The sequence below is a fragment of the Zea mays genome, chromosome 4, assembly GCF_902167145.1.
Source record: "Zea mays cultivar B73 chromosome 4, Zm-B73-REFERENCE-NAM-5.0, whole genome shotgun sequence".
NCBI lineage: Eukaryota > Viridiplantae > Streptophyta > Magnoliopsida > Poales > Poaceae > Zea > Zea mays.
The window spans coordinates 54,753,763-54,766,811 of record NC_050099.1 but is presented as its reverse complement, the minus strand read 5'-3'; the positions used below and the strand labels follow the sequence as shown (position 1 = coordinate 54,766,811).

The following is a 13,049-nucleotide window of genomic DNA, read 5'->3' as shown; positions in this document are numbered from 1 at the left end:
CAACTTAGGTTTTTTGTTTACACACAATACAGACACCAGTCGCTATACTATTTTGAAAATGGGAAGAAGGAGCGAAACGGGAAGAGAAAAGAGAGTAACACCTGAATTTGGTGAGTATTAAAGAAGAAAAAATTCTACCCCCAAATTCAGGGCATTACACTCGCCGTCTCCCCGGTCCTCGGCGTCCCCTGTCCCGGTCGCCGTCAGCCACAGTGTCGTCCCCCCACTATCCAACAAATGTGTGCCAGGACGCTACCGCTCACCATCCCTCTGCCCCCGCGGCTTCACCTGCGCGAGACGGGATTGTCGTGCCTGGACCCCAACGTGAAGGCGGATAGAGGGTTCTGCCGCTTGTGCAGGTACTCGACACGGTAGCAGGTGCTGGCCAAGGTGCGCAAGCTGGTGGAGCTGTACCACATGCGGGGCGGGTAGGTGAGCGTGACGGTCAAGGGCCATAGCCTGGGCAGCACGCTGGCGATGTTGTGCGCCTTCAACGTCGTGGAGACACGTGCCAATGTGTCGCGGGGCGACGACAGGGTGGCGCTGGTGTGCGTGTTCTCCTTCATCGGCCCGCTCATAGGGAACATTGCTTTCTAGACGCGGTTCGAGCAGGAGCTGGGCGTATTGCCGAGTTCGTGGAGCAGTCCGTGCAGCTCTTCCGCGTCGACTCCAACGCCGTATGCCGTCGCCGCCCGATCCTCTCTCTTTCTCTCCAAATTCCTTCATGCTTCATTCAGTGTGTCTGATCCTACCTAACCTGTTTGTGCGCATGTCTCTGCAGACCCGCAACGTGATGAAATATTGACACTGTGAGGGGAAGCTGTGTTCAAGGTCACCAATGACCGTGAGGTACTACCTTGTCCAAGTTGTATGTACTAAGATCATATTTGCATGTTTGTTCGTTGGTTAGAAACACTGATGATTGATAGATGCTATGGCTTAGGAGCTGATTGATGATACACTTGTTATTTATAGCTTAAAGAATTGGGTGATCGAGGGGTAAGATAGTTCATGCACCTTGATGAGGTGGCATCTTTTGCCTCTGCCTAAATCTCTCTCCCTTTCAAGTGCTCAAGGTATGTGTAAATCTGTACAAATCAATTTCTTATTATTTGGAATGTTCAATTTCCGTATAGATAATCGGGTTCCGTAATTGAGAGGTGCTCCCATGGAACCCCATTCAACAGGCTATACTATGGCACGAACAAAACATTTTAGCGATTTGTTATGGATGCCACACAGTCAGCACAAGGTTTGGGAAAAGATAAATATCTTGGATTTGTCGAGCACTCATGGCAAGTTAACGTTTGGAAAAACAAGTAGCATTATAGAGTAATAAAATAATTCATGGTTATTTTATAATGTAGATCTTTCTTGTCAGGTGAGGATCTTTCTTGTCAGGTGAGGATCCGAGCACTCATGACAAGTTAACGTTTCGGCAATTGGTGCAGAGCACTCTTAAGATATTGTGAGAAAATTGGCATGTGTATGGGAAGGAAATGCATAAAAGAATAGAAATGAACAAAAAATATAATAATTAGAAAAGGAATCAACTTGCGTACCAGCGAGCTAAAGAATTATTTAGTCATAAATATGATAGCTTATAAAACAACACCATACTTTCGTTTTGAAGGATACCAGTGAGCTATAGAGACACCATCAGCTAGAAACCCATCATCCTGTTTGAAGGATGATGCTACTCTCAAGCCCACTGATCTCACCCTATTGCTGTTTGAATTGGTAGCGAAGATTTGGCGGGTCGATGCCTTTGTCTTCTTGGACACATTCCCACCCTTTCAAGAACTGGACCCTGCATTATCACAAACAAGCGATCAGAAAGCAAAAATAATTCTAAAACACTAAAATGAGCATGGCCTTATGAATGAATATTAGAATTATTGCGAAAAACTCTAGTTCAGTTCACGGAGCCATAAGAAACTAAAACTCATAGCTAACAAGTCACAATTTTTTTATTTGACTAAAAGGATTTATGGATGAGGTAGTGGCTACCAAAGTTTTGGATCCTAACCTTTTCTGATCTCCTTCCAACAAAAATAATCCATTGATTATTTCATCCATGCACCTGCAGGCGCCTGGAGATATGTCTCGGATCCTCCTTAACTTGAAACCCAACACTCTTTAGTGAGCTGGTAACACCATGCTGAATAGTGAGCAGATGGCAGACACCTCTAGTTGCAGGCCAAGAAAGCTTAGATGAGAAACTCGCCAATCACAACAACACAATATGTAGCAACCAACAATTTGGTGTAACATATTTGTTTCTTCTTCTCCTCCAATCCAGAATGAGATCCCCATCCTCATCCACGACGACTGCGTCAGGCGAATCACCTCCTCAACAGAGTAAATCATGTTACCCCAACGAGCAACTCAACACATATGCACCAAACTAACCTCTACATCATCAACACGAGATGAGGAGGCCAGAGACTTTGTCATCCTAGTTGTTACAGCCATCCCTGCAAGATTTGTGTATTTGTATAAGAGGTATGAAACCATATTGACACTGCACTCCCACACCCCACACACTCAATGACTCTCGGAGAAGAGAATGCAAACACAATATGTAATGTATACTAAGTTACTAACTGCTTCCAGCAAATATAAAGCGCCCATAATTAAACTAAATTGATGAGTTGAAAGACACAAACCTGCAAGAACTTCCACTTTTGAGACTAGTGTCTAGGGGCAGGTATTGTATTTCTGTATGCCTTGAGATATACAGTCAATTTTAGCTCTGCAGCAGTTGCATCCCAGACATAGAATTGAAAAAACAACAACATGAAACAGTTACCCCGAGAAACATTAGGCACTCATCAGCTCCTTCTTCATGTGCATCAGAGTTAGTTGTCGCGTCCACATTTACCTCTTCAAGCTTTGATCAAAGTTTTAATGTCAATAATTAACTCTACTTTCTGCGGGTGATACTAGATATAAACATGCATCAATTAATAATTAATGAAAAAAGAAAAAAGGAAGAGTTAGTTGTCTCGACCACATTTACCTCTGGAGCTTCTTCATGTAGAACTCGAGCTCTTTATCCTCAAGGATGTAGCTGGCCAATAAAAGGAAATGCCACTGTAGTTAGCCTCGAGGATGTAGCTATACAATAAAAAGAAATGCCCAGCAACTACCAGGAAATTTCACGTGGAAACTATAAGCTACTGAAGCGAGGTGAAATGGTCCAGTAGTCCTTACCCATCAGCTCGGCCACACTGCCCAGGACAGGTAGAAATGCAGGCCAACAATCTCCCACTGCCAAATTGCTCTTCAATATGAGTGTCGAGTGCACGATCTTGCTGGCGCTTCTCAATCTTCCTCTACACATGGTTACTCTTCTTTGTTTCCTCAACTATAGCCTCACCCTCTTGTCCCTGCACAAACAATAAATGGTCAGTTATAGGATACATCAATTGAGCAACAGAAAGGAAATTTTAATTTAACTATTATTTTTCCTACAAAAAACATCATAAGATGATTGCAAAAATCAAAATAGCAGCTTCAGTCTTTTTCACATAGAAATGTAAAACAAGCATAAACAAAGTAGCTAACGAAATACAACATGTTGATCATAGAGAAGGAAGAGATTCATTGAAAAACTAAGCCACAGAACTGCACATGTTAAAAACAATGCATTAATAAGATATCTACCAATCAACTATTCACCAAATACAATAATTCATGAACTATTAAGTCAACCTATTCTAAGGGCAAACAACAATTAAACCTTAAATTGAATGAATATACCTCAGTCGCATCCTTCTTAGCGATAATCACCTTCTTCTTCCTACCGATGTCCACTCCATAGTGAGTGAGGTACCACTGCTTGAATGGAGCAGCATCAACTTGTACAATGGCACTCTTCACAAGAGTCTGAGTCCTCACAAGCTCATTGTTTGATGCATTATAGACCACATCCAGGATGCCAGTCTTGCGGGTAAGAGCCTCACTTCCCCACGAGTAGTTACATGTATCCAATTGGAGAGCCCTCCACTTCACGTAGCCTCCACGGACATAGACCCTCCTCACTGTCTTATTGCTAGACAGTTTGGTGTTAGCAGGCTGGCGGCCAAGCTCATACCTTCAAGACAAATGAGAATCTTAAATTAACTTCTGAAACTCATAATAATCAAACAACAAGGTTAACACAATATACAACAGTTATTAGCTTGCAGCTGTACTATGAACTAACCGAACTATTTACATTAACATTAACAAAACTTAGTGTCCAAACTTTATTTTTATATAAAAGAGACGTCTATTATGCAAACAATTCTGCCTCAACATCATAGAAATCACAACTGTACTGCACGAATAGCTAGTAGTAACACAAAATAAAGATTCCAAATTAAAACCTCAAACAGAAAGATACAAATTTTCACCACAGTGACCCTTCTAATAATTCATTAAAATACATACATAATTTCCATAATTTAAGTACCTTGATGTTCAATTAGAAGCATCACGCTACGATTTAAGGATTGAAGGGGTAATTGATAAGGCTGAACCTCATAAAGCACTGGAGGTAAATGTAACCAATCGAAGGACTCAAGTCTCAAATCAATTACTACGCCGCAACCAGTCACCGAGAGATGTAAATGCAAATCTACCAACCTAAGACCCTGGCCCAGCAAAGCACTAAACAAATCTAGAGATATATAGAAAACCCATATGAAAGTTGCCTAGAGGGGGGGTGAATAGGCAAGTTAAAACTTTTTCAACAAAAACTAGAAGCAAACTGGGTAAAACTGAATTGATCTCGAAATTCACCCAGTTAACTTTGGAAATGAGATGTTCTAAATGATCCACAGGGTTCAAAGTAGTAGATCTGAGAAGGGCACTTCTCAAAATCCACACACCAAAAAGATATAAACAATCTTCCACGGAATGGTGAGAGAACGAAGAACATGAACAAACACAATGAGCAAGAACGCAAGAGACACAAGATTTATCCCGAGGTTCGGTCACACCACAAAAGGTGCCCTACTTCCTCGTTGAGGCGCCCACAAAGAGCCGGGTCTCTTTCAACCCTAATCCTCCCTTTGCCGACCACAAAGGTCAAGCCCACACAATAATCTTTGCTCAAACGAGCGGGTAATACAAACTTTCTTGTGGTCTTCCACAAGATTTGGAGACTCACAAGAGACACCTAGTCGTCTAGGAGCTAGAAGCTCCAAGAGTAATGAATCCACAAAGAACTCGATGTAGTACCAAAGCTCGAATGAAGAAGAAGAGCAAGAGAGATTTAGAGATGAAGCACAAAACCGCAGCTCTCAAGCTCACTCAAAGATTTCTCTCCAAAGATTTGAAATGGGAGAGGCAAGAGATGTGTGTGAGAGAGAGGGAGGTGTTTCTTGGGTTAGAAATGGAGTTCAAATCGTGCTCACTGCTTTGGGGAGAGAGGTAGGAGGTAGTATATATAGGTGGAGTTCAAAACTAGCCGTTGGGCAGATTTTTCTGCCTGAGACCGGTTGAACCTCCCCTAGGGCGGTTGAACCTCCCCTGGCAGGCCTGGCAGCCTGTCTGCCAGTCTGACTGGCAGACTGACGCGCAGACTGACCTGCAGACTGGTCAGGGTTGACCAGACCGGTTGAACCTCCCCCTAGGGCGGTTGAACCGCCCCTGACACCTCTGGCGACCTGTTTGCCAGTCTGACTTGCAGACTGTTGGTCAGAGGTCAGAGGGGTCAGAGACCAGCTGAACTGCCCCTCAGGACCAGTTCAACTGGTCTTGACCAGAGAGTTTAGGAGAGAAAACCCCAGCTCAACTGCCTGGAGGCAAGTTCAGCTGGTGTATGGTCTAAGAGGTTCACAGCTGAAGTTGAGTTCAGCTGAAGTTGAGAAAGCTCAACTCAGCTGAAGTTCAGCTCAGCTGAAAAGCTCAGCTGCAGCTGAAGAAGCTCAACTCAGCTGAAGTCAAGTTCAGCTGGAAAGCTCAGCTGCAGTTGAAGAAGTTCAGCTGCTTTTCAGCAAGAACACTCTAGGTTTCTCAACCCTAACCACGATCAACCATAGAACGTTAAAGAGATTTTTTCTTTTCAAAAATAGCTTTTGAATAGAGAGGTTTGAGCTTTGGCAAACACCAACCTTCTTTTTGGATCCCCCTTTATAGTACGACGATTCCTATACTCAAGTTAAATAAAATATAATGAAGTAAACTCCTTGAGTCATTGGTGTCTCATGTGTGATTTCTCCATGGCATTGCTTCATAAGGATCACAAACATCTTTGTCTCACCTTTTGAAGCAAACTCAAATCAAACCCAGTGACTTGTACCATATCACCTTATATGAGTTCAAATCATGGCTTCAAGTCACCTTACTGATGCATCAACATGTTATAACTCTTCATAGCTGATTAGTTCATCGACTTAGTGCAAGTACTCTCTTCTTCACCTTAGCCATGGTACCTCGGTCTACAAGTCGTCGCTTGACCTTCACCTTCGCTTAGTTCCTCGAAGCCCTTTCCTTGCTATCTTCACCCTATCAAGCCATTCTTGAGTCACATCAAATTGAGCATCCATTGAGAGAATCATTTCTTCAATATTGTGAACCTTGCTTGAATGTCTTCTAGATATAATTGTCAAGGTCAATCAAGCTCTAGTTTGATTCTCATAGAAGCATATATGGACTGACAGTAATATGGTCAAGCCAATTCACGATTCCTCATATCTTATTCTCTTTGGCTTGACCAATCCTCTAAATCACTTTGTCCTCTATTCTGGTCATATGTATGTAGTGATTTCTCAGGTCTTGTCCATATATTCAAACCAATATAGAGATCATATTATATCCATTTGCATTGTCTCATTGGTTATTTAACCTCGTGTTGAACCTTTGTTCACTGATCATTATACACTATTCAAGTATGTTCATCATACTGAATTTCCTGTTCAACACTTAGCAAACTCGTTAGACCTTTAAATGTGTTGTTATCCAAATCACCAAAACTCACAAAAGGGATGAATACACTTTCACCATATGTAAGGAGTGAAGAGAAACGACAAGCAATTACTTTCGCTTCTTGCGCCACGCCTTCTGCTTTCCACTGGTGGCCTGACGCTTGTGCATCGAATCACGTGAGATACCTGCGTGAAGAAACCCAAAACAACCCACGACGCCATTAGCACGGCCACCACTACGCCAGCGCAAGCAAAACAAACGAGAAGCAGATGAAGGTGGGGGAGCTCTACCCATGGTTGCAGTGGAGGTGTCGAGGTAGTCCAGCCACTCTACTCCGCCTCCTTGTCAGCCTGCGGCGCCGCTGGTATGGTTGGGTCTCGATGGGAAGAAGAGAGCGAAATCATGGGGCAGCGGCGGCGGACCAGGGTTTATTAAGGGGTGGGCTCATTTGACAGTGTCCATTCTTAGGTTGCGGTGGCCCAGCGGTCCTGTGCAAGTCGTAGGGAGCCCTCGGCAGAACCATGCACCAATATAGATTGTGGACACCTACTATAGTGTCTTAAGAAGTAGTATATAGATTGTTATGAGAAAAGGTTTTGTAATCCATTTTTGATCCTAGCCATACATAAAGTTTGCTTGATCACCTCCTCGACCTTGCTCACTGAAGTTTCATGTTCATACGATTAAAACTTGTTAAAAGATTTAATTAGAAAAATACAATGCCCACCACTTCTTTCTGGACATGTGGTCCCTGAGGATCCTCTTATTATCATAGTTCCATATGATGGTAAGCAGTGCCTAGAATATACAGCGCGCTTTGTGCGTCGTGCTAAATTTCAATACTCTTTAATGCTTCTCAAAGATTACAAGGAAGTTCTATAAATGATGCCTCTATAGAAGATATCTCTTGGAGAGGTACGATATGCACATACAAATTGCAATACTAAAACACTACTACTTTGCTTACTGTATCAATTTCAGAACGTTATATAAGTGAAAATCTATCCCTCCTTTCCAAGTCCTTGTTTCAGATGGTCAACCATCTCATCAAGTTTCAAAGGGTGCATATCCTGCATTGCAAGCACATAATAATAATAAAAATATCCATGTTCCGAGGGAAAAATATGTTTGGCAAGCTGCTTACTAGAGCCATAGACATGTACAATCAACTGTTTGCCTAGCAATCAAGTAAGCCATATTTATAATACAATTTTTATCTACTGGTCTAGTTTGAATGATGCCAAAAAATAACAATGGCTTAATAGTAGCTAAGGTAAAAAATGATAGTATCCCACTTCAAATAATGTGATGTTGCACCATCCAGCTCCGAACCAGTAGATTCAATTAGCAATTCCAATTCCTTCTCAGAACCATTTCGTGTCTTTGGAATCTATTAGGTTGTTGCTTCTTTCTATTCCTTAGTAGCATGTCCTTTATTTTGATCTTACACTTGGTATGGCTCCCCGTCTCCTATGAGTACTTCACTTGTGACGCAATATCAAAATATCAATCAGAAAACAAAGCTAAGCATGATAGTAGACGGAGGAGGAGGAAGCGGAGATAGGTGGGACGCAAAAATCCTAACTGCAAGTAACTAGACCAAAAATGTACAATAGTTGATGCACTCATAAAAAAGTCTTAATTGTCAAATAGAACAGTTGTATTACCATATACTTACAATAAATCCGTCCTTGATAAGCATGAGAAGGATATCCTGGCAGCTATAGCTTGATTTCTATGAGACAATATTGATTTTTTGTTTTCTCTTGCTTGCGTTTAAGGATAACAAAACCCCTCTTTAAAGCTTTTTATGAAAGGAATCCATTAACAAAGTGTAACAACCCTGGTGTTACTGTCACTAAAACTTGAGCATAACATCATGAGCATTAGCATATCATGTGCTTGTTACACTTAGAATGCATTCACTAGGTAAAAATTTCAAACAATTTGTATTGATGTGACTTGTTATGTGTGGAACCCTAAGGTAGGGTACTTAGCCCTAAACCAGGCTTAGGAGCGATGATAAAGCCCCAAACATGAGAAAACTTCAAAACTCAATAAAAATGGTCATAAGATATCACCATTAATGAACTTGAGTGACATCCAAACCCTAGAAGTGCCAGAAACCCTAAAAAGACCCCTGAAAACCCCAAACTGAAACCCTAGGGGGTTATATGTAAATGTTGCACACCTTTGGACCCAAGTGCAAAAACCAAGGTATTAGGGTACCTCAAATCATATGGTTCACATATTTGAGGATTTTCAAAACAAATCATGAGATTTGGGCTTATTTGCAAAAAGGCCACTCTACACCTCTCATGTGACCAAGTCTGAAAATCAGTGAACCAGGCTGACGTTGGATCTCTGTAGTTCTAAAAATACAAAGAATTTGCCTAGGGTCAACACATCAAAAGTCTAGAGCTATAATAGGAGAACAACTTTGCTTAAGTAACTAAGCTTTGATCACATACAAAGTTTGGAGAAAAATAAGCTCAAAGTTGTGCTGTCAGTCACTCTACTGACTGAATTTTGGTCACCAGTGACATTGGCCAGACTTTTGGGTCGAATTAGAGTAAGATCTATTGCTATAGCAGAATAGTAGCTGATATGAAGGGCTACAAGTTTGCTACAGATGTATGGGCAAGTTGTTGCACAAAAATTCGAGATTTAGGCATTGCTGTTCAGCCTGTCAGTCACTCTGAATCAGGTTTTCAATGGTACAGTGACCAGATCAGAACGCTAGCTCAGAGAACTCACCAGATCACCCGGATTCGCGCCCGCCATGGTGATTCATGCTCGGCGCAGTTGGATAACGAGAGGGAGTAAGAAATATCACCCAGTGGATGAAATCCGGCCACTATTCTATTCTGGCCGCCGTACCCGCTTGAGTCACGACCACTTTGGATAGGCTCACCGAAGTTAGCCACCCAACGACCGTGCGCCACGTGCCTCGGTGCTTTAACCACACCGCCGTGACTCATCTTAGCCCATCCGGTGATCGCCGGAGAGCTTGCCACGGTAAATGCCACCAATCGCTTGCACCAGTGCACCTCCTTCTCTCCGACCGCCACCGCGCGAGCTCAAATTCACAGGCCACCGCTCAAGGGCCCTATAAATTGAGTGCACCCTCGGCTCCGTTAGGTATTCAAGCATCCAATCCACCCGCGCATAGTGATCTCGCCATGGCTAGCTCGATCTAGGTCTGTTCATGCTCTCTGCTCTTCCGTTTCAGTGTCCTTAGATTCTCCTGATGCTCCTCGACCCATTCAATTAAGCTAAACCGCGCTAGATCGTCGGGAACACCCGTGTTCATCCTTGGTTCGTGTTATCTCCGTGGACAGGGTGATTTAAAGCTCAGACCGTGCAATTAATCGAGGGGAAATGGTTATTAAGGGTTCAATTCGGTGTCAACCGCATGGGAGCACCGGTAGTTTAGTTATCCGGCCGGTACAGGCTCGCTGGAGCTCGGTCTGCCGCCGTGCGACATCGTGGACCTGACGTTGTAAAGAAATAGAAGTCCAGGGTTGTTTTTGTAACTGTTAGTGAAACACATGAATAGTGTCGCGACCCCTTTTCCAGTTATTTAAATCACCAGGGTCTTCTGCGCAAAGTTGGCAACGCGGGCGCAGGCGCGCGTGTTTTCTCCTGGGCATGAGTTGTATTGGGCCAGTTTCGGCCTAGTACTATTCATGTTTTTCCTTTTTCTTTTTCTGCTAGGATTAAATAATTTCTAGGAAATTGTAGAAAAATGCTAAAAATGCAAGACCAATTTTGTCAGGCTCCTAATTTCCTATAGTATTTAATAAAAATAGTTTTATGATTTTTAGTCCAAATAAGGAATTATAGAGTATTGAAAATAGCCAAAGCCTACACTCCTAGAATTCTAGAAATTAGTTAATAACTCCAAAATTCACAAAACTTTTTGTATAAGCTTAAAATAATATTTAGAAGCCTTTGGTAAAGTTTGACTTGATTTGGACAATGTTTGTTACCTAAGCCTCAAAACCCTAATCTTCCAAGTAGTGCCTGCCCTATGAAATACTGTTCTGACTTCAAAAACCCTAGTTTCCTGGAGTCCTGTGAAGGAAAATTGTATTCAAGACCTAAGATAATATACCTTTATTATCTTTGCATTTTCATAAGCATTACATGAGCATTCATGGTTATATATGTGATATATATAGAAAACGAAGAAGAAATAGAAGTTGAAGAAGAAAGAGCTACACCACCACCACCACCACCTGAAGACCCGCTTGCCGGGAACTGCTTTTACTTCGATATTTGTGGAGCAGAACTCGACTCTCCTATAACACAAGGCAAGCCCCAGTGCATTTGCCACCTCCTTGCTATTTTAAAATCTTTCTCACGTGTTTGATGCATTAGGTGATAGGAGTTGTGTGCTAAACACTTGCTGCATTTCCTTCCTTGAAAGATTTATTACCTTCCTTGATCACCAGTTTTATAAAAAAGTTTTTCTTATGCTTAGCCTTGCTCTAGAAAAACAAAATGTTTTGTTTTGACAAAAGATGATACTACAAGTGGGATGGGATGTTTTCAAAAATAAAATTGGATGATGGATCCATCATGGCCGTGATGGGTTCAACATCGGAAAAGATGTACCTCTGTCAGGTACCAAACTTTGGGTTGAAATGATAAAGCTGAGACTGGGCGGGTGACTTGCACGAGAAGAGAGTCTCGATGTAGTGTCTCCGTCTGAGTCGATTAAGGACCTTGCTCGATGTAGGCTTGATGATCGAGGACCCTTTAACTGGTCACATGCCTCATCATGGGTAAGCTTCGCCTCGGATAGACTAATACCAGAATAAGATAACACACAATGGGAGTGGAGAGATGGCGAGAGTAGCGCGTACCCTCCGTGGCAAGAGGCTGGACGGTAGTGTATCTGTGCTCTCGGTTGGCGTGAACCTGATCTGGTCTTAAGAACCCCGGTGGCGAGTTGACATATGCAAAGGTTAAGTGCTACATATGTCGTGTGATTGGAACTCCTCAGCTGAGTATTAATCGATTCGGATCGCCGTTACTTCTCAGATATGAAGATTTGGTCACTACCCTACACGTAGCATTCCAGTGAACAAGAAGGAATGATAAAAGATGGCTAGTATAGGCCAAGTGCTTGAACTAGGGTAGAAAGAACTCTAGACTCAGGTAATGACTTAATTTGCTAATAAAATTGGATTTTTAAGGATCCACTACTAGTAAGCATTTTTGCAAACAAAGTCTTGATCTTTGATTAAGCCTTACCTTGACTCCCTCAAAGCCAGCCTATCCTTGAGAGTCTTTTATTTTGACGGGTAAGAATTGCGAAAGTACACTTCATACTCAGGGTTTTCGAACCCATGTTGTTGTAGGAGAGGAAGCAACAAATTTTTGTTGCTTTTGTTCCAAGGTGGTGCCGAAGGATGAAGCTCAAGAATGAAGTCACGGGAGGATGTCGTCCTCCTTTTTAAAAACACTTTACTATTAAATGGGAGGGGTTTTTGCCTCCCAGGTTTGTAATAATATTACTCCAGTACTCTTATATATTACTGGTCTGTAATAATAATACTCTTCTATATGAATTAAGTTCTGTAATTTCTTCCGCTCATTCGTTCCTCCGATGTGTTGTAATATCTGCGTGACGGGTGAAACGCTCTTGGGAAAGGAAAGAATACAGATACCGAACTTGTCAAGTGATCAGGTGCATCTACAGGGTTGTTTGAGGTCCGTTGGACAAGGACAACTGTAGGTGGGCTTAATTACTTGGGAGGTTCCATCACACAAAGCATACAACAATATGGAAAATACCAAGACATTGTACAGTGGAAGCGAAATATATCTCTTGGTGGCTCAAAGTAGCAATGCCATGGTTTTTCATCAGTAAGTAGTGGTAAAGTAGCCCAAACACACATTCACAAACTCTATGAACTACTGATTGCTACTTCCTCACCAACGACCATAACAGTCCATACGTTAAATCACACGGAGTCCCACAGGACACATGTCAAAGACAAAGAGGCACGGGCAACTTTACCTCTCCTTTGGGAGAATAGAGGCAGGCCGCCCATGCTCTAGATCAGGAACTCACACTGGTTCTGGATGGCATCCTCCTTTTTTGGTCCCATGAGTATCTT

General features: G+C 42.3%; 1 pseudogene across 1 annotated transcript; it reads right to left on the bottom strand.

Moving 5' to 3' along the window:
• Positions 1 to 3,765: 3,765 nt before the first annotated feature.
• Positions 3,766 to 7,299, bottom strand: LOC103653264 (ribosomal protein eS8 pseudogene; annotated as a pseudogene). Its single transcript, NR_165389.1, has 3 exons — positions 7,209 to 7,299; positions 7,031 to 7,103; positions 3,766 to 4,099 (listed from the first exon to the last, which is right to left on the bottom strand). The product of NR_165389.1 is annotated as a ribosomal protein eS8 pseudogene (transcript).
• Between the last annotated feature and the right edge of the window lie 5,750 nt (positions 7,300 to 13,049).